Source organism: Gobio gobio, assembly GCF_949357685.1.
Source record: "Gobio gobio genome assembly, chromosome: 4".
Lineage (NCBI taxonomy): Eukaryota > Metazoa > Chordata > Actinopteri > Cypriniformes > Gobionidae > Gobio > Gobio gobio.
Window position 1 is genome coordinate 62,175,116 of NC_137100.1, and position 27,106 is coordinate 62,202,221.

The following is a 27,106-nucleotide window of genomic DNA, read 5'->3' on the forward strand; positions in this document are numbered from 1 at the left end:
AGTCACACAGGGGCTTTAATTGGGGATATATAGAGAGTTTTAAAAAGTTGTTAACAGTGAATCTAGTTATTTTTTTGATGAAAAACTTTGTTTAGATGATAAAACATATTTATGTATGTATGTGTATATATATATATATGTGTGTGTATATATATATGTGTATATATATGTGTATATATATATATATATATATATATATATTATATAATTTAGCAATGATGTATTACATTGATCAAAAGTGACAGTAAAGACATTTATAATGTTTCAAAAGATTTCTATTTTAATTGAAGGGTAACCGACGATACCAGCGAAGCAGCAGCGCAAGAGAGAATGGAACCACTGACCTAATTTATAAACAATCAAATCCTTATACTGAATGCCTCTAAAAATAGTGGCTTAAAATAAAAATAAAAACATGCGATGTATTTTCATTCAAATGAACTGAATCAATAAGCAGCTCAGGACCATTAAGTTCAAATCTAATAGCCTGTTATAAACAGATTTCCTCAAATAAAAGTTAGACTATATACGCCAGCACGTTACGGTATTGTTGTTCGTGACCACAACGGCAACCACTTGCGTGTAGATTAGATTAGATTAGATTCAACTTTATTGTCATTACACAAGTACAAGTACAAGTACAAGGCAACGAAATTCAGTTTAGGTCTAACCAGAAGTGCAATAGCAGCAAGTGCAGGATATACAACGTTTGCATAAGTGCAGGACATGGATATGTACTGAATATATATAAATATATCTATAAATAGAGAGATGGTTATTACTATAAACAGAATTTACAGGTGAATATGTGCAGTGAATAAATATACTGAAGTACGGTGCAAAATGCAAATGTAAACAGTTGGTACTGTAAATAACAGTCGGCAGTGCAAATGAGCATAATACAGTTAAGGTATGGTAGTGCAAAATACATAAGTAAACAGTTGTTACTGTAATAAACAGTCGGTAGTGCAAATAAAGTGAAGGCGGATGTGGGGTCGGAGAGTTAGCAGTATATGAGGAAAGTGGATCAGCGGGGGTGTCAGGGTTTGTGTCAGGGTTTGAAAGCGCGTCTCATGTATGAAAAGTGTCTGTACACATGACGGGTGTCAAAAATATCTCAAGAAAAGCCTGCCGTGTACTGACAACTGCATTATCTAACCGTATTTTCTTCATTAGAACGTTGATAACAAGTGTCAAGTGAGTTTCATTCTTAATGTTTCTACTTCATGTAACATGAGAGTTAATTCTGGAGTGAAGCTGTTCTCATGTGATCGGGAAAACATTTCTTAGGGCATGGTGAGCTCATGCCAGGAGCGTGGGTAGTGAGCATAGTCTGTAAAAAAATATGGACGTAGTGTCCGTGACGTCACCCATAGGATTCTGAAGAGCAGTTTTTAAGGGAAAAGTAGGGTCGTGTCACCGCGCGTCACTCCCGGATAAATGAAAATGGGCAAAGAGGCGGGACGTGGCTGGAGCTGAGGTGACATGATAACTGACAGACAGCAGATAAACGGCTATCCACGTCACTCAAAGTGGCCACGCCCTTAATTATGCAGGACTTTAAGGCTTTTTGTATCACGTGAAAACACATTTCACCCGGTTTGACGTTAGTGATGACCATAAATGATCTTGCAAGTTTGTAATTGTGATAAGAATGAGGTGGTTGGATGGGAAGATTTTCAGTGAACTCAAGAGACTAATTCATGAGCCACACGGACTGTTTCTAGGATTCTTTTGTGGCCTTTTTTAGAGCTCAGCTGCGTCTATATTCATTCACTTGAATGAAAAAGAGCAGCGTAAATGTTCTGCCTTTTGTTCCGCAGGAGAAGGAAGCTCATACAAGTGCGGAGCGACGAGAGGGTGAGTAAATGATGACAGAATTGTCATTTTTGGGAAAAGTATCCCTTTTTATCTAATATGCCCTCACTTGGCCAAGACAGGAATGCCACCTTATGCTGCTACAACCTCTACACATCTAATAAATATGCCACAGCTTTCTTCTTCATAGCTTTATGCAGTCCTTCATTTACCCTTCATCTATTCGACATGCTCTACTGATTCCTGGTGGCTTTTTTCCTCCATGTGTTTTCCAGCACAACCACATGCTCCCTTCTGATGACCCCTGATATCCTCATGTCTGACCACCCCTGCACCTCCTCCTCCTCCTCCTCCTCTTCATCATCATCAGCAGCCGTCTGCCGTGTCTCTCCCTGTCCCTCCTGTGCATCTCCGGCATCCTCTGGTTTAATTAAATGGCCAGGCACGCACACACACACACACACACACACACACACACACACACACACACACACACACACACACACACACACACACACACACACACACACACACACACACACACACACACACACACACACACACACACACACACACACACACACACACTCACACACACACTCAAGCGCTGCCGCTGATGATATACTCAGCCTTAAAGGGATAGTTCACCAAATTCTGTCATTTACTCATTCCAAACTCACATGCTGTTATTTTTTCTATGCAACACAAAAGGAGAAATTCTCAAGCAAACTCGCGCACTATATTCACAGTCTTCATGACTGTTAAAAAAATATGTTCTGTAAAGTATGAATGTAATTCGGACGTACTGCATTTGTCATGTTGTCGTGACCTATCGCGTCAGTTGCATCACTTCACTGCCATTCACACATCATTTCCCGTGGCCTCATGGGATAGTAAAGTGTCCACTGGATGCGCACTTTAGAGTCTCGCCAGAAGTTGTAGGTTATGCGGGGACATTTTGCCTAGTTTTTGTGGATTCAGACATCTTTCTCTTTTCACATGCTGTTATTCGCCTTCTATAGTCTAGTATGCTGTAGTTTTGGACACATAACTTAAAGTAAATGTTTGTGCTGCCTTCATTTTAAGTTTAGTCAACTTGAAATGTGAAGTTGTACTAATGCTGCCTTCACATGCTATTGGAATGATTTTCCTGGGGAAAAAATGCACATGAACGCCCTCTGATGTCGTGTTTACCACTGGGAAGTTCGGAAATAAATTTGATACCCAAATTCCTGAGATGGATGTGCCATAAACTTAGAACTACTGCTGTGACAGTTATGATTTATTCGTTTTTAATAAATGTTGTCATTAATGTAGTGCCTAGATTTACAAATTCGAGTAATCATTTGAAGCGTATTGTATGTTTTATACACAGCGAAAACAGCCTTCATTTGACCGAAATTATACAGAATTGGCAGAAAGCGGTGGATAGCATCGTAAATGTTTATGGTTGTCAGTGCATGTAACTCTACATTTAATTTTGGTTTTAATAAGATTTTCCCAATAAATAGGCAAGAATAAAGATTCCTATTTATTTGGACAACAAAGCACTTGAATGCAACAAGCTCGTAATCACGACTTCTGAAGTGGGAAGTAGGACATTTCCGATAGCACGTGAAGGCAGTATAAGTTACAACTTGGATATTTGAGTACTTAAAAATTTTAACACGATCACTTACTTTTTTAAATTTTCCTACAACACATTTTTATCATACACTGTAAAAAAATAAAAAAAAATTTGGTCAATTCAAATTATAATTTATGTGGTTCAGATAACAGTGTTTTGAGTTTCTGTTGATTAAACCAATCTCCAATGTATTAACCATAGACTAAATGAGCATAGACATAAATATGGACGTAGTGTCCGTGACGTCACCCATAGGATTCTGAAGAGCAGTTTTGAAGCGTAAAGTAGGGTCGAGCTGGCCGTCGCCATCTTGGCAGCGCATGAGAGCGCGTCGCTCCCGGATAACAGAAAATGGGCAAAGAGGCGGGACGTGGGCGGAGCTGAGGTGACGCGATGACTAACAGACAGCAGACAAACGTCAATCCACCTGTCAATCAAAGTGGCCACGCCCTTAATTATGCAGAACTTTAAGGCTTTATATAATGTAAACGAATGAGTTGTAAAAAAATTCACCCCCTCACAGTTGTCATGAAGGGCAAAATTAGCCGTATAGACCAAAACCACAATTTGTACCAGCCTGTAAACTGTAAAGTTTGCCATTTTAACATGGGGATGTTAAAATCTCAATGAGATTCTGCTCCCTTTTGGAGCTGTCTCTAGTGGCCAGTCGATGAATTGCGGTTTAAGTCACTTCCTTATTGGCTTCAAGAGAAACTGGGGGAGGTTGCCGCTTGGTATTAACTACATTTTTTAAATTTCAATTAACTTACATTTTTTACTTTAAGTTAACAACAACCAACAATATGTTTTACAGTGTAATCTGATTGTGCTATATTTGAGATGAGAGCTGCTGAGAAGAAAAACATTTTTAGTCAATAGTAGCTAAAATTTTGGTCTATTCCTAAAATGTTGTTGTTCTTAATAAAACTAAAACTATTCAAATGTTTTTTGTTAATTGAAATCAAGATATATATTAGTATTATAAAATACAAGTATTATTCTGATAAACTTAAAAATGTTTCCTTGGCAACTAACTGGATTATCTTTTACTAAATTTGTCCTAAAATGACTAAAACTGAAAAATAATAAAAATTAAAGCTGCAAGCAGCGTTGAAAGAGTCCACCGCCACCCGGTGGCCTCAGGAAAACAGTGAATAGTGGGCGACATGCATTTAAGCGGGTAAATATAGGATGAATATTAGGCTTATAGATGTCTTCAGGCCAGGACTCTTATCAAACATGTGAAGTTTGGGGCAGATTGGACATTGTATGCCCAAGTTACAACAACTTCCTGTTTTATAGCGAAACATCGAATTTTGTCAGGCCGCCACGGAAACGCCCTTCAGCGAAAACTCAAGATCTTCACAATTTAACATCACCAAGGCCTTTAGATAAGACTGACCAAACATGATGTTGATCTGAATAAATCTCTTGGAGGAGTTCGTTAAAGTACAACATTTGGAAATGGCAAAAACTGCAAACATTTTGTTGAGAAAAATCTAAAAATCTCACTTCCTGTTGGGTTTTTCAGATTTTACATGTGTGTACGTGACACGTAGCCCGAAATGAAATTTTGTAGGTGGCGCTATCGAGCCATTTTGCCACAAATAATTCTGAAACCCATATCAGATATACATTTTCACCACTTCTGACGCGTGTGCAAAGTTTCATGAGTTTGCGAGCGTGTTTATGCCCTCAAAAATGCAATTCATTTAGGAGGAGAAGAATAATAGAAAGAGCGATTCCTCACACCATCGGTGCTCGGGCCCTAATGACAAAAGCACATACAAGTTTACTACTACTTAAACTAAAATTAAAATGAAAACTGAAAATATAAAAATAAAAGCTCATTCAAAATATTACTAACTGAATAGTATATAAATAACACTAAAGGCAAGTGATACTACAGCTTCAGAAGACCTAGAATACAGCACACAAGTCATATGGTGCTTTTTGACAGATTTGGACAGATGATCTGTCGTTGCATGAAAAAGGGTGATGAGAATATTCTTTGAAATTTCTTCTTTTGTCCTCCAGCGATTCAGGTTTGGAACAACATGAGTGTGAGTAAATAATGAGCTTTTCCTTTAAGCCGAAACAGTGGATGGAGAGGAGAGAGAGGGTTGAATACAGAGGAGTCTAACCCTTCTGTTTATTCGCTGCCTTTAGGTCTGCGCGTGTGCTTACTCCCATCACTCCCTCCCTTTCCCATTGGCTGCTTCCTTCTCCCACACACGGCTATGGACACACACACACACACACACACACACGCACTGGCTCTGAGCTCAGACACCAGAGTTGATGTTCTTGAGCGGAGGTCGAGAGAGGGACAGATGGGATCCACACACACACCGGAAAGAGGCACACGGCGCTCCGTGCAGCATTGATCGTGACCGAGACCTCGAGAAGAGGCTCTCTTGCACGGAAAAGAGAAGAGAGTAAGAATCAGTGACAGCGAGACGGAGGAAAGATGATGCCATGGAATGAGCGGGATGGGATTGAGAAGCCTGGGCATCACACAAGCTTCCTGAAGACAACAAGAAGATCTTTTTCTCTTCGCCAGCACTTCTGAAACGGACCCTCTGTGTTCGGATCAAACGGGAAGTTTCTGGTGAGTAACTTTCACTCATGCATAAAGGACAGTTTCTGAATGCCTTGCATGGATTGGTCCAGTCTTTTAGTCTCCAAAGGGAAGTGTGCCGTGCGCTATGGTTCGATTGTCCACTTGTGCAAAAGTCAGAGGAGGAACGAATGAGCATCTGTGCTCTACTAAAATGATGAGATGGCACGAATGGGAAGACAAAACAGCACAGTCAGATCTTCAGCCTTCACACACACACACACACTTGCGTTCATGCTGACACAAACTATAATAAACATAAAAGCGCACACAGTTTTTGAGATTGTTCTGTTGGGTCAGATGAGAAGCAACATGAAAGTCAGGCTGCTTTGAGGAAAAACTGGTGTCCAAGTGTACTAAATTTGCCAGATTCAAAGGACAGTGTGAGTCTGTGTGTGTGTGTGATGAATAACAGAATGAAAGTGTAGAGGTCATTGCAGATTCACAGCTGTAAAGTGTAGTGTGTGTGGTAGTTGGTTTAGGTAAACAGATGTGTTGACTTTCATGATAGAGTCAATGGCAGGTGAATTGAGGCACTTACCTGGCCGTAAATAATGTTTACTTGCGTGAAACTGCATTTTGCTCTATGCACCGTTCAAAAGGGTTTTTATCATTTTTAAAAAAAGAAATTCATATTTTTATTTAGCAAAGATACATCAAATATATCAAAAGTGACTGTATAATATTACTAAAATATTCTATTTAAAAAAAATGATGTTCTTTTGAACTTTCTATTCATCAAAGAGTCCTGAAAAACATGTATCACGGTTTTCACAAAAATTTGAAGCAACATTGATAATAATCAAAAATGTTTCTTGAGCAGCAAATCCTCAGATCAGAACGATTTCTGACACTGAAGACTGGAGTAATGATGCTGAAAAATTCACAGGAATAAATTAAAGTATTTTCAATATTTCACTTTTTTACTGTATTTGCTTTGATCACCTTGGTGAACTTAAGACTTCTTTCAAAAACATTAAAACCGACCCAAACCTGTCCCTACAATATACAGATTTGTCTCTTTAGCAAATGTGTACAGCTGTTTTTCCGCATAGGTCATTGTGTCACTCGCAGCGTCATGCATAATGCATGATGAAGCTGACGAAAGTCGCCTTGTCAGAAAAAAAATGAAAATGAGGGTTAGATTTTAATTGTGCTTTATGTTGCCGTTTTAGTATTTTCTTAAGATGTTTGCATCTCTTTAAATCACTCACATCATTAATATGTTGCAATTTACAGCAGAAAGAATATTTTGTATATTGAGGTTTTAAACCATGCATTATGCAAAAAAGTTTTCCTGGTTGGCTTTTATCCATTGGGAATTGATTGGAAAAGTGGGCATGACATTATAAAGACAAACATTGAATTGATTTGTAATAACATGCACCGATGAATCATGCACAGAAAGACCAGGAAGGTTTAAGGTCTTCTGAAATGGAATGTGGCTACTGCTGATTTTCATGCTGATGGTAATTTTGTGCTGTTCATTTAGATTTTTAATTTTCATGTTGTGCCTCCTGTGAGATTCACAAACTAGTTTTCCATTAACCATTAAGCCGGTGTAATGCATGCGCTGTCAGGCGCTGTTTGTGTCACTCGTTCACTTTCTGTCCTCTGTGTCACTCCTTCTCCGCATTCATTTTCATCTCGCCGTGAAGTTCCTTTCTCCCGGAGATCATATCACATCAGCACTCGGGATGCACTTTTGGCTTCCAACCAGACACTTAACCTTCCTTATCCTCCTCAAACCTTCCACCCCAATTATCGTTTTCTCGCTCTGTTTCATCGCGTCCACGCTTCTAGACTTAGCCAAAAGTGTGGATCTTCACTCTAGGGTCCTCGTGTGAATGAGCTCTGGAGTTGATGGTTTAGAGTTGATTATGGTCATTTTAAAAAGAGATTCCCAGCAATTAGCCAGCTGGGCTCTGCTGGACGCTGGTCATCACTGCCTGCGGCCCAATGGGTGGAACCAGCTCGTTTTAGGTGCCAAATGAAGCGCTTGGGAAGAGTATGTTCATCTAATCCCACCAATCAAAACATTAAGGATACGTAAACAGCCGTTTACCCTAATAGTCCTAATAGTTTGACCGTTTAGAGTGGGTCATTAGACCCTGCTGGTAGATGGCGTAGCTACATCTTTACTTCAAATCATCTTTCTTTATCAATGTTTTCATTTTGTTTTCCAGGACAAAAATAACAAAAATATGGTCACACTTTAGTTTATCCTATTTTCACTATTAACTAGATATGTACTGACACTAATTTCACAATTCGATTTCGATTCGATTCAATATCGATTATTTTGGATGTATATCAGGTACAATACATGGCAAATTTTCTCAAGGAAGACAAATCTCTGAACTAGTCAGTTGATACTACATTAGCCTACTAATATTGAAGGTAAAAATGAACTGGTTTGTATACAAACACTCAATGATGTTTTTTTTTATAATAATAAAGTTATAATATTAACTGTACAGTTATATTTCTACTCCAGTTTTGCTTTTTGAAATATAAACATTTAAATGGTGGCTGTCATAAAAGCTTGCCAGATTTATTCATACATACATGCATTCAATATTGCATTAAATATAAAAATTATAACGAATATGTCATATGGAGCATATGTTTACCAAAATGCTCCACTCTAGAGTTCATTTTTCTAGCTGACTAACGAGTTTATGGAAACTGGATTGGATATGTTTTTTCTGAGGTAAATGTCACGTTACATGACATTGTTCTCATGCTGTTTTACTGACATCTTTCCACGGTGGATGATTGAGTGATTCTTTGTGACATGATACGGATTTCGGTAAGTTGTACTGTCTCTTTTAACTCACTTTCAGATGCTCATTCATGTTTATTTTGCGCTGTAACTGGTATTAAAGCGGATCAGTTCACGTGCTCCCGCCACAACGATCTTACGCCACAGCTCCAAAACGGTAGACTGGGTAAACCCAGCCTGATTCGGCCGGCGATTTGATTTTGCCCTGCAACTCAGTCTGGAAACCCGTACATTAATTTCTACTGCCTCTGTTACACTTTTGCGGGAACCAATCACAGACTGGCTTATCCACCTGGCGCGCTATTGGCAGGTTTAACACGATGATGGATAGAGAAGCGATGGGTCGTTGCCCATTGATCACGCCTCTTGTGGTCTGATTGGTTGAAGGACTATCCAATTGCGCACAGAGTCATTTGAACTATGCTTGTTTATCACGCCTCTTGTGGTCTGATTGGTTGAAGGACTATCCAATTGCGTACAGAGTCATTTCATTTATGCTCGTTTATGCCTGCTTGTGCAGTAGAAAATACCTAGCAGACTCCCCAGACCAATGTTCAATCTTAAGTTGAGCTTGGTCTGGTGACAGCCAGACAACCAAAACGGTATTTATGTTTTTGAATTTCGCAATAAAATGGACATAATTTGAAATCTGAGACTTTGTTTCATATCAATAGTAACATTTTAATGGATGGGAGGCGGTACAATGCTCTGTTCATTCATCAACTGAAAACAGGATGACTAATCGATTCTTTGTATTTAAGAATTGATATCGGTTCCTGAAAATGAGAATCGATTAAAATCGAGAAATAATTTTTTTTTTTTTTACCAAGCCCTACTATTAATTAACTAACTATTAAGTACAAGTTTTGCCTCAATTACACATTTTGTAAGATTAAACTTGTTTAGAATATTTATTTTTCTTACTTCATTTACAAAAAAAGTTTTTTTTTTCAAGCCTTAATATCTTATGCAATTTGTGTTTCAAAGTAAAAAGCATCTCTTTTAAGTACAGTTATTTTTTTTATGGAAAATGAGAAAAAATACTTAATATAAAAACATTCTTTGTTGATAGTCATTCAAAAGTACTCTCTTCCAAGCAGCATATAAATCGCAGATATTTAATTAAATTATTGCTGAGTGATTTTAAAATTATTTATTTTTAAATATTGAAAATGTTTATAGTTTTGTATCTTCCACATTAGTTATTAATAGATTAATTAATTAATTCACTAATATAAATATACTGTGTGTGTGTGTGTGTGTGTGTGTGTGTGTGTGTGTGTGTGTGTGTGTGTGTGTGTGTGTGTGTGTGTGTGTGTGTGTGTGTGTGTGTGTGTGTGTGTGTGTGTGTGTGTGTGTGTGTGTGTGTGTGTGTGTGTGTGTATATATATATACATTTATGCAGTGGTGGAAATGGACGAAATTCACTAGGCAGATTCTAGTTTGGAAAGTTTTTTTTTGTGAGTTGCACAGTTTAAGAGGTCACAAAAACCTTCTAAATAAATTGTCCTCAGGTTAAAGAAAACCTCTCGATTAAAAAAGTAACTAATTAATCGCACATTCAACATCTGCTTTTTTAATATTTGTATATTGTAATAAGTTCACAGTTACTCTCCAAATTACAAACTGCTGCCATCTACTGGAAAACAAACACTTTCCAAATCATGTATATCCGGATTACAGTGTGCGTTTCTAGATCTGTTACTGTTTTCACTCGAAATATAACAGAAATTCGAGCTCTTTTCAGTGCAAGACGGCTGGATAATTTTTAGATGATCATATATTATTATTATATTTCTAGACAGGATCATTTCAGGTACGTTAACACAGCTTTATCCAAAATTCAAAGTTTCTGTTATGGCATCTGTTAAAGTAATGGTTTCTATTCAGATTTTTGGTCAAAATCACAGTTCATCAAAGCAGACCGCTTGAGGTAAATGATCTGGATTGAAGTTCTGTGAGGAATAAGACGCGCACCGATGGAGAAGCATTTCCATTGGCTGCAGTCTGCCGGTATTGGCCAATCACAAAAGTCGACATCACACAGCCATTATCACAGAATATCCTGCTTATTTTTTATTTATTATTATACATTACGTCACGTTTATGTGGCTATTATAGGTATTGTAGACTATTGAGTGGCTAAAACATAGAAATCCTTTGAATTTCCAAAAAAAGAAAGAAAATCGAACCATTTTTTTTTTTCAACTGGAACTCCGTCCCCCCTCGAGATTCACTCCCCGGACTCTGTCCCCCCACGTACCCCCCCATTTCCACCCCTGCATTTATGTCAATAAAGGATTTATGTAGTAAAGGATTCGAGGATTTGAGCTCCGTTCTTTTGGTTAAATGTGACAATTTGTCAATGAGGCAGTATTTATTTGTTCCAGGCTTAGTCACAGTAAAATATGCATTTCAAATGCCCATCTGTAGTTTAACCAGCTCGTCTCATTGCTGCTTTTCTAATCAAGAGCATTGTTGTTGTGACAGGCCTGAGCACTTATAGCCAACCAATGCATTTTTTATTATTTGTGCATGATATTTTCATCCTTAATCTTTAATGCTGCTGCAATCCTGCTGAGTGACAGATCTGTTCCTGGTAGCACATGCACATCAAGGAGATTCCATGTGCTTGCTTTCATCTGGAGCTTCTGCTCCGGATGCTAAACAACACTGAGACGTTTCCTGGCAGATGTTAAAAAGACATTCAGAAGGTGCTTTCATGACGCGCATGATTGAGAGTATGTGAACTGGCCGTTTTTCTAATGTTTGTCCACAAAACACACCTGAAATGTAATGCGTTGCTCTCAAGTTGAAGCGCTCGGTCGCAGTCGTCTCATTGTTGCGTGCGTGCTTACTGCGACTCTTTTGCAGTGCAAGGATGGTCAGATTAGATTTTTTTAAAGGCATTTGAGGGGTTTTAAACACTTTGCTGCTTGTCAGGCTGTGAGCCCAGAAAATGCTGGTCAGTGTTAGTATTATTTATATACTATTATAGCATATATACATTTTTATCTATAATATTATGACTTATTTTTATATTTAGTTTTAGTAGTCTATTTAGCATTAATATTTCTTGTTTTTGTAATTTTAGTACTTCAACTTGAAACTTATTTGATTTCAGTTAGTTGCCAATTTGTAATATTTGTTTCCCCCCATCTTTTTTAGGTTTTTCAATTAATATTTATTTTATTATTGTATTATTTAATTTGATCTCAGTTTTATTTCAATTAACAAAAATGAGTTTTAGTTAAAGCTGCTGTCCTTAACTGGTGCTGGTTTGGTTCTTATTTTGCATGTACATAAGTATGTATGTTTTTATGTAAAGCTATTTGGCACAACAGATATTTCAGAAGACAAAATAACTGAATTCACAAAAAGTATCCTCACACACCCTCGCTTCTTATTATCATGTTTCCTCCTTAACATCAATGACTGTTCGTCCTTTTGTGAAAATCGAGTCCTCGTTTGTTCTGCCCACTGTTCTTGACAAATACCCTGTAATTTGGCTGGTTTCGCTGCTTTCTTTTCACATTCAAATTCTCAACCATAGTGGCTCGGTTATGTCAAGATCCTGCTTTGCCACTCCCGACATCTGAGGGACTCATTCACAACAACCACGAAAGACTGCAAGCAATCGCTGATGCTCGAAGCATGTGTGCTTTTTTGTGTGAAAAAAAGCAGGATAATATGTACATTTAATTTTTTTTAATATCTGATGTTTAGATCAGCTTCCTTAGGGCACCACTAAAAGGAATTTTTCTTTTTTTAAACATCACAGTTTTACAGATTCTGCAAGGAATATGTAACCTGAGCTGGTTAAGCAGGTTAACCTTGTCTTTTCAGCAGGTATAACATTTTATTGAGCAATGAGATGAGTTCTCCATCTTCATTTATAGATAGATTTATATAAATCTTCATATATGTAAAGAATTTACAGCTTCATCCAAAATAATGTCCATGTCCTTTAATAAACCCTTGAGATCACACACGACAAACAGCTAGCGAAACAATATCATGCATCAGTAGTTAAACATCATGAAAAATGGGCCAAATACTGATTCAACCAGGCAGTGTTTATGGATTATGTAACTTCATGCATTTGCTAACATGCCATGACATAGCACATTAATACACAACAGACGAACTGCACTGGGCGAGAAGACTGCTGAAGAATTAGCTTGTGCATTTCTTCATAAATATTATTGCTTTAAATTGTAATTTAGGGAATTTGACTACAGTAATGCCTTTTTGTTGAGATTTATTAGTTAATCAATCACACTGTGGTGCACAAACTGCTTTCTGACAGCTGATCTTTAGAGACTACAAATCATCAGCGTATCTTTGCGCTCAGTTGTCAGTCTATATGCAAACGTCTTATTTTGTCATGTTTTTAAAGCAAACAGAAGCTACATGCTTGAAGCACGTGAATAAACCTCATTGGTTCTTGCTGAAGCTCAAACGTGATGCGTAACACGAGAATTAACCTCATTGGTTCTTGCTGAAGCTCAAACGTGATGTGTAACACTAGAATTAACCTCATTGGTTCTTGCTGAAGCTCAAACGTGATGCGTAACACGAGAATGAACCTCATTGGTTCTTGCTGAAGCTCAAACATTCTGTGTAACATGAGAATGAACCTCATTGGTTCTTGCTGAAGCTGAAACGTGATGCGTAACATGAGAATGAACCTCATTGGTTCTTGCTGAAGCTCAAACGTGATGCGTAACACGAGAATTAACCTCATTGGTTCTTGCTGAAGCTCAAACGTGATGCGTAACACTAGAATTAACCTCATTGGTTCTTGCTGAAGCTCAAACGTGATGCGTAACACGAGAATGAACCTCATTGGTTCTTGCTGAAGCTCAAACGTGATGCGTAACACGAGAATGAACCTCATTGGTTCTTGCTGAAGCTCAAACATTCTGTGTAACATGAGAATGAACCTCATTGGTTCTTGCTGAAGCTCAAACGTGATGCGTAACACTAGAATTAACCTCATTGGTTCTTGCTGAAGCTCAAACGTGATGCGTAACACTAGAATGAACCTCATTGGTTCTTGCTGAAGCTCAAACGTGATGCGTAACACGAGAATGAACCTCATTGGTTCTTGCTGAAGCTCAAACGTGCTGCGTAACACGAGAATGAACCTCATTGGTTCTTGCTGAAGCTCAAACGTAATGAGATTCCATGACCAAATTTGATTGCAGTAAACATTGTTTGCTGATCAATGTTTACATGTTCATCATATTAAGTGATTGTGTCTCCAAGACTTGGATTAAACCACTCTTTAAACAACAGTTTAAAAGTATATATGACAGAACTTTCATTTTTGTGTGAACTATGCCAGTAAGTAGTTAAATGGTTGAGCATTACAGTATGTGACTAAAGGCGGCTTCTATTCAGTTTTGTTGTGCTGTTATGCGTTTCATGAGTTGTTTTTTTTTCAACTCAAGCTCAATTTCAAGTGACACTGCTACCACAAACTATCCAAGTCTCACTTACACCTTCTCTCGCTGTGCCTATCAGCACTTTAATACGTTTTTATTTCTTTCTATAGTTCTTTCTGGCTGTGTAGGTGTTTTCTGAGAGGTAGCTGATATAAATGAGTATTAGTCCGGCTGGTTCACGCTTTCTTCTCCCTCTATCATTCTTGCAGCACATAAACACATAAAGTATGTGTAGGAACCCGCCATCAAACCTGTGCAAATAATCCTGACCTTGGCTGACACTGATTCAAACCTCTCACTTCAGCGCACCGGCATTACTTCTGCAGACGGGAAATTGAGGGAGGGATCTTATGAAAGGGAATCTTTCAGGTGCAATAGTACATAAAGTCGACGTGAAATCAAAATGCACCTTATTTATTTTCTTACACTTTCTGTATACGTCCCTGGTCCTATTGTGCATGATTCATTCTGCAGATTATTCCAAAGAAAGAAAAAAACTGTTTGTCTTTATAAACTTTCAACAGATTGTAGTAGCTTGCTATGTCTCTGAAACAACGCTCCTTTTAGGCAATTTTGTCACAAAACCAAGGCTGTTACCAAAGATATAAGATTTCAGGAAGACTAAAGGTAAAAGTTTAAAGGGTTAGTTCACCCAAAAATGAAAATTCTGTCATTAATTACTCACCCTCATGTCGTTCGACACCCGTCAGACCTCCGTTCTTCGGAACAGAAATGAAGATATTTCAGTTGAAATCTGATGGCTCTGAAAGGCCTCCATTGGCACAATGGCCCGGTTCACTCTCAAGACCCTTAAAAGGTACTAAAGACGACAAAGTCGTTTTACAAGCTGAGCCAAATCGCATTAATTATCGCAGGCGATACGTCCTTGATAATTAATGCGATATGGCTCAGCTTGTCAGTGAACTACGGCTCTGTGTAGTAAATGCCGCTCTATCTGAAAGCAGGTGATGGCGATTTACTACTAATCAAGGAACCGGCTTTACTGACGAGATGCGCCTAACAATGTCATGCGATATATCGTCCAGCCCTAGAATAGCGTATGTAATGTGGTGCATATAATTAGCAAAATGCTCCTCTCTTGAGTAAATTTTTCTAGCTGACTAAAGCTGACTAACGAGTTCATGGATAGTGGATATGGTTTTTCTGAGGTAAATGTGACGTTACATGACATTGTTTACAAGCCATTTTACTTACGTCTTTCTGTGGTTGAAACACTTGAGCTATTCTATGTGGCATGATACGGATTTCGGTAAGTTGTCTTGTATCTTTTAACACACTTTCAGATGCTTATTCATGTTTATTTCGCGCTGTAACTGGTATTAAGGCGGAAGAGAAGATCTGTTCATGTGCATTCCACGCTGCCGGTTCTCTTAAGTTGATCTGGCAGAGCGATCTCGCGCCACAGCGCCAAAGCGGTATTTATGCTTTTGAATTTCGTAAAATAAACGTAATTTGAAATCTGAGACTTTGTTTCATATCAATAGTAATAAAGCACAAAGATTATTGCGATTTATTGGAAGGGAGGTGCGCTACAATGTTTATTTCATTCATTAACTGAGGATGCCTAATTGATTCTTGGAATTTAAGAATCGATATTGTTTTGTAAATTGAGAATCGATTAAAATCGAGAAATCAATATTTTTTACCCAGCCCTAGCATGCAGTGTTTCTTTACAAAGTGACACTGCCCCCTACTGGTTGGCAGCAGAATACAGTGTTTTTAGTCATTTTCGTGGATCCGCGTGAACGGGTATCGTTATGACAATGTTGTCGCCTGTATGCTAAAAATGCAAAGGAACAACTTTTCCTTCTATAGTACATCGTTGTCGTGTAAACACACCCTTAATGCGCTCATATTGAATCGAAACTTTTGAGCGTTCATTATAGGGATGAAACGGTATGGAAATTTAACATCACGATTATAATGACCCAAATATCACGGTTATCAATATTATCACGGTTTTGTTCAAATGAGATTAAAGTGTTCAAAAAGAACAGATGCACACACTTAAAACATTTCAACAAGTTTTATATTTGAAATCGACAAACAACAAATAAATCAAGCAGCTCTATGCACTTTTTAAAGCTAGATTCTATTCTGTGGGATTTCCTTCCTTATAATGGCCGTCGTCAATAGCAACGCATAACGCATAAATAATAATAATTTGTCGTAAATATAATCTCTAATATTATCTCTGTAAATATATTCAAGCAATATTCTCATCAGTGTTCAGCAATGATGCATTTTAATCTAGCATATTTTTGTGTAAGAGCCCAAACAGTATCCTAGTGGAATAATGCATATCCATATTTCCATTAAATATCAAAAGGTGTGTATCATACCTGACACCTAAATGATCACTTTACAGTCAGTTTTATGACTGTCATTCCCTTCAAATGCTATTGAAGTTTGAAACGTGTATAACGTTACCAATGTTGTATGTAACTTTAGAGACGGTCCCTAAATTCGCCAGCGTTATGCCAGTCATATCAAATGCGCTGTGGTTCTGCTGTGTTTGTTTGAAACCATTTTCACTGCTGAAATAGAACAAAAACAGTCAACCACGGTATGATGAGTGAATCTCCTGCATACATCGCACGTTTATCTCCGCTTTGAGAGATTTCAGCGAATGAGAGCGGCGCACGCACTGAACAAAACGTCGCTTTCATAACTCAATAGAAACACGTGTGAGTGGTTATAATGCGCAACGCGATTATAACAGATGGCTTTTGAGAAGACTATAATAAGTTCAACAGCCAGAGTGGCTAGCGTGCAGCCGGAATAACGTTACACCCGCAAATGGCGGTTGTTAATGTCAAGCCCTGATAACCCCTAAATGTCACCCTAGTCTTGACTGAATTTGTTTGTTCGCTTCATGTTATTATTTCCCAGACGTAGTTTTGGTATTGAGGTCAAAGTTCACTTGCCTTGGTTCGTAGTTTTGAAGTGTTCCCCCTATTACAGCGACTTTCTTCTGGCATGTTCTGCAGACAGGGTGACCATCTTCGATTAAGTTTCCCTCAGGACTTTTGTAAACGCCAAAATATGACCACACCTCAGATTTGGTCCTTTTAGAAGGCTGAAAAATCTCCATTTCTTCTCATTCAAAAGACAGCGCTGCGCCTGCACCAGACTGACGCTGACTGGACAAGATTTACCGCGAGTTTTCACAATCGTGATAATCACACGCGGTTTTAATGATAATTAAATTTTATACGATATTACTAACCGTCACTACATTTTATCGTGGTTTATCGTGAAACCGGTAATCGTTTCATCCCTAGTTCATTAAAGTCGGCAGGATTTCATGGTGACTTTAAGCTGTTTCGCAGGATCTTTAAACCCTCTGTATTGCCTTGCAGCATTGACTTCAAATGTAAAGCTGTTACCGTAAACATGAGCATAGATGCTGTCAATATACTTTAGGTTGTACTGTACCAAGAGCATTTCTTTAAGCCTTTTCGTATCATCTCCTCGGCTGGGTCACACTGATGACATCTGCTGCTCATGCTGGCAAGACGAGCGATCTTAATGAAATGAAAAGAGAAGCTTCCAAAAATACTTGGGTAATGAGGTTCTTTGAAATGTGACACTTTGTGACCAAATCCTCTTTTTTTCTCAGTCATGATGGACACATTTGATTCATGTTGATGCCTTTTAGTTTTCCGCAGAAAACCAAAATAATCAGGTAAACAAACCAAAAAGTTTGATTAGTGCTTCCAGCATCTTTCAGCATTAAACGCAACCTCCCTTGTCACTATGAGGGGCGTATGTTTCTTATTTCTTCATTTTTCTAGCGTTCCCCATTTCCACGGCCTTTGTTATGCAAATTCGCTCTCACTCATGAGTGTGAGTAGGTGTTGGTAAGAGTTTCTTTGTGCTGTAGAGTTAAAGCTGGCAGAGGTGGTTTCTCTGCAGAATTATTTAGCATATATATAATAAGATCTCATTGTCATAAGAACCATCTCAGTGACTGGGAAAGTTTTAGCACGTTGTACATCATCTTTGGCAGCTCTCGGGAGAGCTTTTGTTCTTCTCAAAACAAATCTAAATTTGAGATTTCATTCAGGCCAAATGTCCGCCCTTTGAATCAGCAGTTTCGACTGTGATAATACTTTCATGGGCAATAATAGAAATGCAATACAATGGCAAGACGCTTGCCTTGAGCACTGGGTTAAAAGTGTAACACTGATTACCTTTTCAATTAATCAGAGAGATTGCGGAATCGTGTCTCATTAGCAGAAGGGTTGTGGCTGTAAGGTGACTTAGTCTTCTGACTGCAAAATCATTGCATAGAAACCGTAAGTTTGAAATGGCCCTAGGATTCATATCTTTTTCTGGTTATGTGGTCACAAGTACACAGTTTACACCTGGTATTAAACAGTGGTTTGAGTAAATATAATCTTACGGTACTTAATAGTATATTAATAATATTTCAATATTTTTGAATATTTCAAAAATGGCGGTCACAAGTTTGTGTCTGTCTTGTTGGTCACGGGTAACCCCCTGACGCAAGCGGCTCTTACTTCTAGACCAGCAACGTTTTGGTGCTACTTAAAAACCACTTTTCCTGGTTCGGAGCTGGTGCTTTGGGTGTCGAAAGACAAAGAACCGATTTGAAACTAGGCTCTGGCTCCGAACCAGCACTCAAACTGCCTTTGTGGAAAAGGGGTATACTTTGAAGGTGAAATGTATCGTTTCTGTGCCATCACCAAAATGATTTGCATAGATATGGACAGTTTTCAAACACTCCCCACGTCTACCATCGGTCAAACAAAAAGGACGGGATATGAGGAAGTACGTAACACCGTTCTTTAGTCAAGTCAAGTCAAGTCAAGTCAACTTTATTTATATAGCGCTTTTAACAATGTAGATTGTTTCAAAGCAGCTTTACAGTGTTAAACAGGAAAATAATGCAGCATAATTTTATTCAGCTGTATAGCCATTCTGGAAAAAACGCTGATGTCATCAGTTCATTTCAATTATCATACAGTGACAGTGTGGGCTTTAGATCAATAATTCTATCAGTAATTTAGTTTAAATGGTTAATTTAGTTTATTAATTAGATTTATTTCAATGTTTAGTTGAAAAATTGAGTGTCCCCAACTGAGCACGCCAAGCCAGAGGCAACAGTGGCAAGGAAACCAAAACCCCATCAGGTGACCTAATGGAGAAAGAGAAGACAGAGAAGACTTTAAAAGGTTTCATTCCAACCCTATTTTTAAAAGTGAAAAAAGATTCTGTTTTGGTCCCTGATGTGGTTTAAAAGCATACAAACAATAAAAACAAAAGAGTCTTACATGATTTGCCACTTCACTAAACTCTAAGCATGGCGTTTTTACCGCGGCGTGGGGTGTTTCTCCTTTCCCCCCGCTGTCTTCTCTTTCTCTCCTGTCTCGCTTCACTTCGGCGTCTCTCTAAATATATCTCGCTGTGTCTACCTTTCTCCCCGTCTCTCTGCTTGCACAGTCTTGTCCAATAAAGTTAGCCATGCTTCACCAATCCAATCTGACACACTTTTACATAACAATTCTATCTGCAGCATGCGCCCTCCCTTGCCAGACGCAATTCAAAGCTTTCTCCATGAATGAGGGACTGTAATGCAGCATTAACCGAGCATTTTAACACTGAATATTAGATGTGTTTGGTGAATAGCATCTGCTGAAACTGAAATGCACTCCTGTCTTTGTTGAACACCGGTGTGGATGCATCAATGCCAACCTCAATGAGCACTCAAACTTTTTTTCTTCACAGAGCTTCTTGGCTCTTTTCCCACATCCTACAGACATACAGTATCGATTAGAGCTGGACGGTAGAGCGGCGGGACAGTTTATACTGTGTTATATTTGTGCCATAATGTGTGGTAGGGTAGACAGCTTCATTAATTGTAATGGGGGTGATTTCGTTTTGGTATATCGTAGTGTGACGCTCTCATCCAGTGTAGAAATTGTAACCTGTAAGTCTTCAGATGTGGTTTAGAAAGTCATAATTATAATGTATTACCTCAAATCAACTTAACGTGAAGCTGTTTTTGCACTGATGCCAAACGTATCATTAATTTATAAATGATGTCATCTTTATCTATTGTATCTAATCTCATCTTTAATGTCATTATTAATCATATACATTCATATAAAGTTTGATATGCTATATATATTAAGGCCCAATCCCAATTCTATTTTATACCCCTTCCCCTTCCCCTACCCCTACACCTACCTGTTCCCCTTGCCCCTTGAAACAGAGTGCCAAGGCGTAGGGGTGAAAATATTCCCCTAAGAAATGGGACACCACTATTATACCATTACACCTCATCATACCCCGTTTCTTTTATTATAAAATCCTGTGACATTTAACCAGTATGAACAGCAATGAAGTGCGTAGGCTATATCTAACAGAAATCAGGCGTGAGCACGTTTAACAAATTACTCACTCCCAACAGAGTTTTGCGCTGTATTTGGACTTAATAAAATGCCGCTCGTTTTCAGTTCAAAAACATATGAGCCAGAGTTTCCTAAGATGATACAGAATGATACAGAACATACAAGACTAGTGAAGCCGCTTTTCCATTGGACCAAACTGTTCTCTTTGTTTATTAACCGTTCCATTCCGTGCTGATCCGAGCCGGCCGGTACGGAAATGGTTTTGTTATCTACTGTGGTGCTGCGATAATGTTCATACGTTATACCTCAAGTCAGTCGTTGCCTTGGTAACGCGAGAGTTTACAGATGATATGTATTGTAAATATCGACTGCGTTATGAAGGATGACCAGATATATATTTTTTAACTATTATTAATATGTGTTCAAATCCCGCAAATAGTGCGTTTAGCAAGCTACGGAGAAACGGCAGCCAGGCGACACGCAAGTGATCGATCCCGAGTGGCAACACACACACATTCTAGCAGCACGGTAGTCGGTGGAGGGAAACTCCTCATACCCCTTCGTTCGAAGTGTGGTCCTGTGTGGCCCCTTACCCCTACCACTCCAGCCAAAAAATAATCGAGACACCCCTACCCCTTCACGTGAACGCGCAAAACGAAGGGGTAGGGGAAAGAAAAGGGCTAAGGGGTAGAAATGGGATTGGGCCTTAGTCTAGCACGCATACATGTTTACCGTATTGACAGCTTCAGTATTTAAATAATGAAAAGCATTTTATATATATATATATATATATATATATATATATATATATATATATATATATATATATATATATATATATATATATATATATATATATATATATATATATATATATATAAAAGTATTTAAATAATGAAAAGCATTACAGGGCTGGGCGATAAAACGATAACGATATGTATCGCGATAGACACGTAATCGATATCAATAAAAAATGCGTTCGATAAAACGTTCAATCATTTTTTTTTTTCGTCGGAAGAAACCAGAGGTTGCAAGTTTTGCAAGTTTGGTTCCATGAACAAAGGCACTCACTTTCTGGTAACCAAGCAACGTAGTGAGTGACAGGCTAACAGCCAATCATGTAACAGTATCAAGTTTGGTTGTGCCATATCGTTGTCTCATGTTGGATTCATTCTTCGGTAAACAGAACCGGCGTGGAGTGAAAAGTGTAAAATGAGTGTCGCAGTGAGCGAGGAAATTGTTGATAATACAGGAAAACAAGTCAGCTCGCCAGTATGGCAGTTTTTTGGATTTTATAAGTCTGACCGTCGTCCCCACCAAGACTGGTAATACCACAAACTTGTTTTACCACCTTAAGGCCACATGTCCACCAAAGCGTTTTTTAGGCCTTTTTTAAGCCTCGTTTATACTTTCGTCTGGCTCCGCAGCGTGAGCCTAGTTTAGTTTGGGGACGTGTTTATACTCGACGCTCGCCGTTGTGCTATTCTCGACTTTGGCTGAATCCGAAATCGCCCCCTAAACCCTCAATCACTGTTCCCTACTTTAATCCACTGATACAGTTCACTTGAAGGAGTGAATGAAAACAAGTGAGCGCTGAGTGTACATCGGCTGTACACTCGTTATTGCGGTGCAAAGTGGGATAGAATGAGTGCACTCAATAACATCCACTATGGTTTAAGACACCACTACAAATGGCTGTCCCCTCAAATAATGCCCTATTTAAGGGTATAGGGGGTGATTTCGGATTCAGCCTTTGAAACTACATGGAGAGGTAACGTTACTCTGCATCAGTGCCTTATGACAAAGCATCGAAACGCTAACAGTTACAAAGAAATAGCGGAGGCACTGCACCTGAATGTTAAGAGATAATTGTTGAGTTCGTTGTGATTTTTGACTTGTGTTTATATTTAAATTATTTGAGTGTTGTCCGTGGTTGTGTCTGCCTTTATAACTGAGGGGATTATAATCAGAGGAAGGTTAAGTTTAAAATAAAAATGTTTAAATGTAAAATATTTTTCTCCTGGTCCTTTTTTTAAATGGGTCATAAAACTTATCAATAATTATCGATATCGACCGATATGAAACACTTATATCGTCATACAGTTTTCAGCCATATCACCCAGCCCTACACCTACCTTGTTGCAGAACATGTTCACACTTTCATGGAAACGGTATTCCCTGGTGGCTGTGGCTCTTTCAGCAGGATAATGGACCAACACAATAATATTAATGTTATGCCTGATCAGTGTATATATAGTATATTTATTTTTTTCAATGCAACTTGCAATGTTTTGTGTGCCATGTGAGGAGTCTTCATATTTTTTGCGTACTGTTTTTGTAAAGGAAGGCAATTTAGCTACGACTTAAAGTTAAAAGCTACGCGATTATTGAGCATTACTGGCTCAAAGAGCTCAGGGGACGCTTGTGAAGTCTTTAATAACTGTGATATGTTTGAGTTATGATTCATTTAGATGCGTCCCAGCCCAAGTGCGTATGAAGTGCAATATGCACGTGGAAGACTGAGGGGGGTTGAGGGGGGTCAGCGTTCCTGCCACTAGGACACACTGAGCATTAAGAAATGCTGGATTCATTAAACTGTCACTGTAAATCTCTGTCCACACAGACTGAGGGAGAGAGAGAGAGAGAGATGGGAATATGTGAGTAGAAAAGAAAGCATTGGGAGTGCTGGAGGAAAGAGAGTGAGGGAGTACAAAAGAGATGGAATCTGTGATGGAAAGCAACATAAATGATGGAAATAAAAGACAGAAAAGGAGACAGTGAGTGATTTTTCTATATCACTATACTGACCTTCAGTTCTTATTTCTATCTTCGGTTTATCCTTTACTATTGTTGAATTAATTTTGCTTCCTTTCTTTATTCCTTTTTGTTACGCTAATTCATTGCTGCTAAGTAAACTCAGTTCCCTTTCGTTCAGTCACTACGACGTACGTTAGTGACTAACGAATGGGGGTTTCGCTTAGAAGCCAATCATCTTCTTCGTATTCAACAGCGCCCAATGGCAGTGCCAATGCCATGGGCATGCGGAATTTGCATGCGTAACTCCGCCCCACCTCGTGGGTATATCAGGAAGTACGCTGGCAACATCGCATTATGTTTCTGCTTTGGAGCCAAGAGGATCTCTTCACTCCTACAAGCCTGATCTGAGTCTTCGACAGCTTTCGAGACGAGCAGCTTTCCAGAGGCGTTGGTGTTACGGCGCGTTCCAGTGATCATCATACTGCCTGCCTGCTGATCTGCGCAGTGGTCCGCTAGACAGCTGGTGTGTGGTCCCTGGGCGCTTCGGCGTTCTCTGCGAGGCTTTCCTCTCATAAAAGAGCTTACACGTGACGCGTCCTTTTCAGGATGTCTCGTCCGTGTACTTCTGGGTGTGGTCGGTTGCTTTCCTCCTCTGATGGGCACGAACACTGTCTGGTATGTTTGGGCTTTCAGCATGCTCAGACAGCGTTCATGGATGCGTCATGTTCTCACTGCGGGAACATGACCATCGCAGTGTTGCGGTCAAGACTCCATGACCTTTGTAATGAAGTGAGAGTCCCCTCTACCACACCCCGATCTACTGAGTCCCAGAGGCCCAGTACTTCGGCTGGTGGTCAGGGTGACTTGACGGTTACGGTGTGGAACAAACCCCCGACGCTCATGCCTCGGGCCACACCCCCGTCTTGCACACTGCAACCCGCGAGCGTTCAGACGCAGATCGCGGGGCCGGCTCCGGCCCCCCCGCGCATCTCGTTTGGCGCTCCGGAGGAGGATGCGATGTCGATCACCGCATCACAAGGTGGGCTCGAGTCCTCTGGAGATGATGACTCGGCTGTGCTGCCGCCTTCGGGCGTGCCAGCATTGCCCGAGTCAGATCCAGAGCTGACAGCCATGTTGTCTCGGGCAGCCGCGAGCTTAGGGATAGAGTGGAACCCTCCGCCCTGTCCCGAACGTTCAAGGCTCGATGATTGGTTTTTGGGGGCCCGCGCTGACAACCGTCAGTCCCCGCCCTCAATACCTTTCTTTCCCGAGCTGCATGAGGAACTCACGCGGTCCTGGAAGTCCCCGTTGTCTTCCCGCGACCGTTCGGTGGCTTCCTCCGCCTTCTCCGTCCTCGATGGGGCGGCAGCTAAAGGGTACACTGGGATCCCTCCAGTTGAACGTTCTGTTGCGATGCAACTGTGTCCTCAGAGCGCTTCAACCTGGCGTGGTGATCCTAAGCACCCCTCCAAAGCCTGTCGGTTCACATCAACCTTGGTGTCGAAATCGCACAGAGCCGCGGGGCAGGCTGCCGCTTCGCTGCATGCCATGGCGATCCTCCAGGTCTACCAGGCCAGGATCCTCAAGGACATGCACGAGGGTGGAGTTGATCCGGGGCTCTTAAATGAGCTGCGTGCCGCCACCGACCTCGCTCTCCGGGCGACGAAGGTGACCGCACGCTCCCTGGGTCAAGTGATGTCCACAAATGTGGTCCAGGAGCGTCACTTATGGCTGAACCTGGCCGATATGCGGGACACCGAGCGGACCCGGTTCCTCGATGCCCCCATATCCCAGGCCGGCCTCTTCGGCGGGGCGGTTGAGGACTTCGCCCAACAGTTCTCAATCGCCCAGAAGCAGACTGAGGCTATAAAACACGTACTGCCCCGGCGGCCAGCTGCTGCCTCCACCCAGCCGCCGGCACAGTCGCCTCAGTCTGCTCCACGCCGAGGACGCCCTCCTAAGGCTCCCGCCCCTCCCACCCGGTCCAAGCAGCAGCCTTCACCCGGGCCGGGTCGCGGAGGAAGCCGTAGGAAGGCGTCCAAGTCCCCTCAGGCCGCCCCGCGCCCCGCTAAACGCCAGGCCAAGCGCCGCTCCTGAGACGGACGGCTCAGGGATGGGAAATTCTTTCGAGGAGATGGTAGCAGGACCACTCCTTCCCCCGGTGGAGGGCCGGGGGAGAATCCTTTGTTCAGCTGCTGGCCCCCGGGTCAGCAGCACCCTATGTTGGTCAAAGAAAGAATTAACACTCCCATCCCTGAGCCCACAGAGTCCGGTGATGACGGTGCGCGCCACCCACGGGTCCCGCCACTCGCATCCCACTCTGTCGCCAGCCTCCTGGCAGAGCAGACCCCAGTGGAACGTGCGTCCTTCCCTGGTCTCCTCTGTCAGGACGCAGCTGTCAACCGTGCCCCCGCACCGGGACGCCCCACAGCCTCCCATGTCCGGGCCGGTGACGCTGCATCGCTGCAAGCCCACACCGGGTACGTCTGTACACTGTATGACCCCGCTGGTGCAGTTTCTGGATGTCTGGCTTCAGCTTCCAGGGCTGTCCCGCTGGGTCGAGCGGACCGTCAGGCGCGGCTACGCGATTCAGTTCGCGCAGGTTCCTCCCTGCTTCCGGGGAGTCCGTTCCACCATGATCGGGGCCAACGCCCCCGTCATGCGAGCGGAGATTGCCACCCTACTGGCGAAGGGTGCGATCGAACCTGTCCCTCCAGCCGAGATGAATTGCGGGTTTTACAGCCCGTACTTCATTGTACCCAAAAAGACCGGTGGGCTACGGCCAATCCTGGACCTGCGCGTCTTGAACCGTTACCTTCACCGGTTTCCGTTCAAGATGTTGACAGCGAAACGCCTTTTCGAATGCGTTCGTCCACACGATTGGTTTGCAGCGATCGACCTGAAGGACGCCTACTTCCATGTCTCCATTTTGCCTCGACACAGACCGTTCCTACGGTTTGCTTTCGAGGGGCGGGCATATCAGTATGCAGTTCTACCATTCGGGCTATCTCTGTCCCCTCGCGTCTTTACGAAGATTGCCGAGGCAGCCCTTGCGCCCCTTCGGCAGCACGGGGTTCGCATCCTGAACTACCTCGACGACTGGCTCATACTGGGTCACTCTCGAGAGCAGGTTTGCGGACACAGAGATTTGGTGCTCCATCACCTAGCCCGTCTGGGCCTTCGGGTCAACTCGAAGAAGAGCAAACTTTGCCCCGCGCAGAGGATCTCTTTTCTCGGTATGGATATCGACTCGGTCGCCATGTGCGCGCAGCTTTCGAGCGAGCGCGCGCAGTCTCTGCTGACTTCCCTTCGACAACTCGAGGGCAAGAGTGCGGTTCCACTGAAACTGTTTCAGAGGCTCCTGGGGCATATGGCATCTGCAGCCGCGGTAACGCTGCTCGGATTGCTTCATATGAGACCGCTTCAGCACTGGCTACGCGATCGAGTCCCGAGATGGGCATGGCGGTCTGGCACGCTCCGGGTACAAGTGACTCGGGCCTGCTTACAGACACTCACCCCGTGGTCGAACCTCAGTTTTCTACGGACCGGAGTGTCCTTAGAACGAGCTTCCAGGCATGTTGTTGTGACAACAGATGCATCATCCACGGGCTGGGGTGCCATGTGCAATGGACAAGCAGCCGCGGGCTC

General features: G+C 41.2%; 1 protein-coding gene across 1 annotated transcript in view; it reads right to left on the reverse strand.

Annotated features, from left to right (window-relative positions):
* LOC307125783 (general transcription factor II-I repeat domain-containing protein 2-like) overlaps positions 1 to 27,106 on the reverse strand; it is a 175,201-nt gene that overhangs the window by 40,738 nt on the left and 107,357 nt on the right. The window contains exon 2 of the mRNA XM_079815893.1: positions 6,628 to 6,796. The gene's annotated coding sequence lies outside the window, so the exon portion shown is untranslated. The remainder of the gene's footprint in view (positions 1 to 6,627; positions 6,797 to 27,106) is intronic.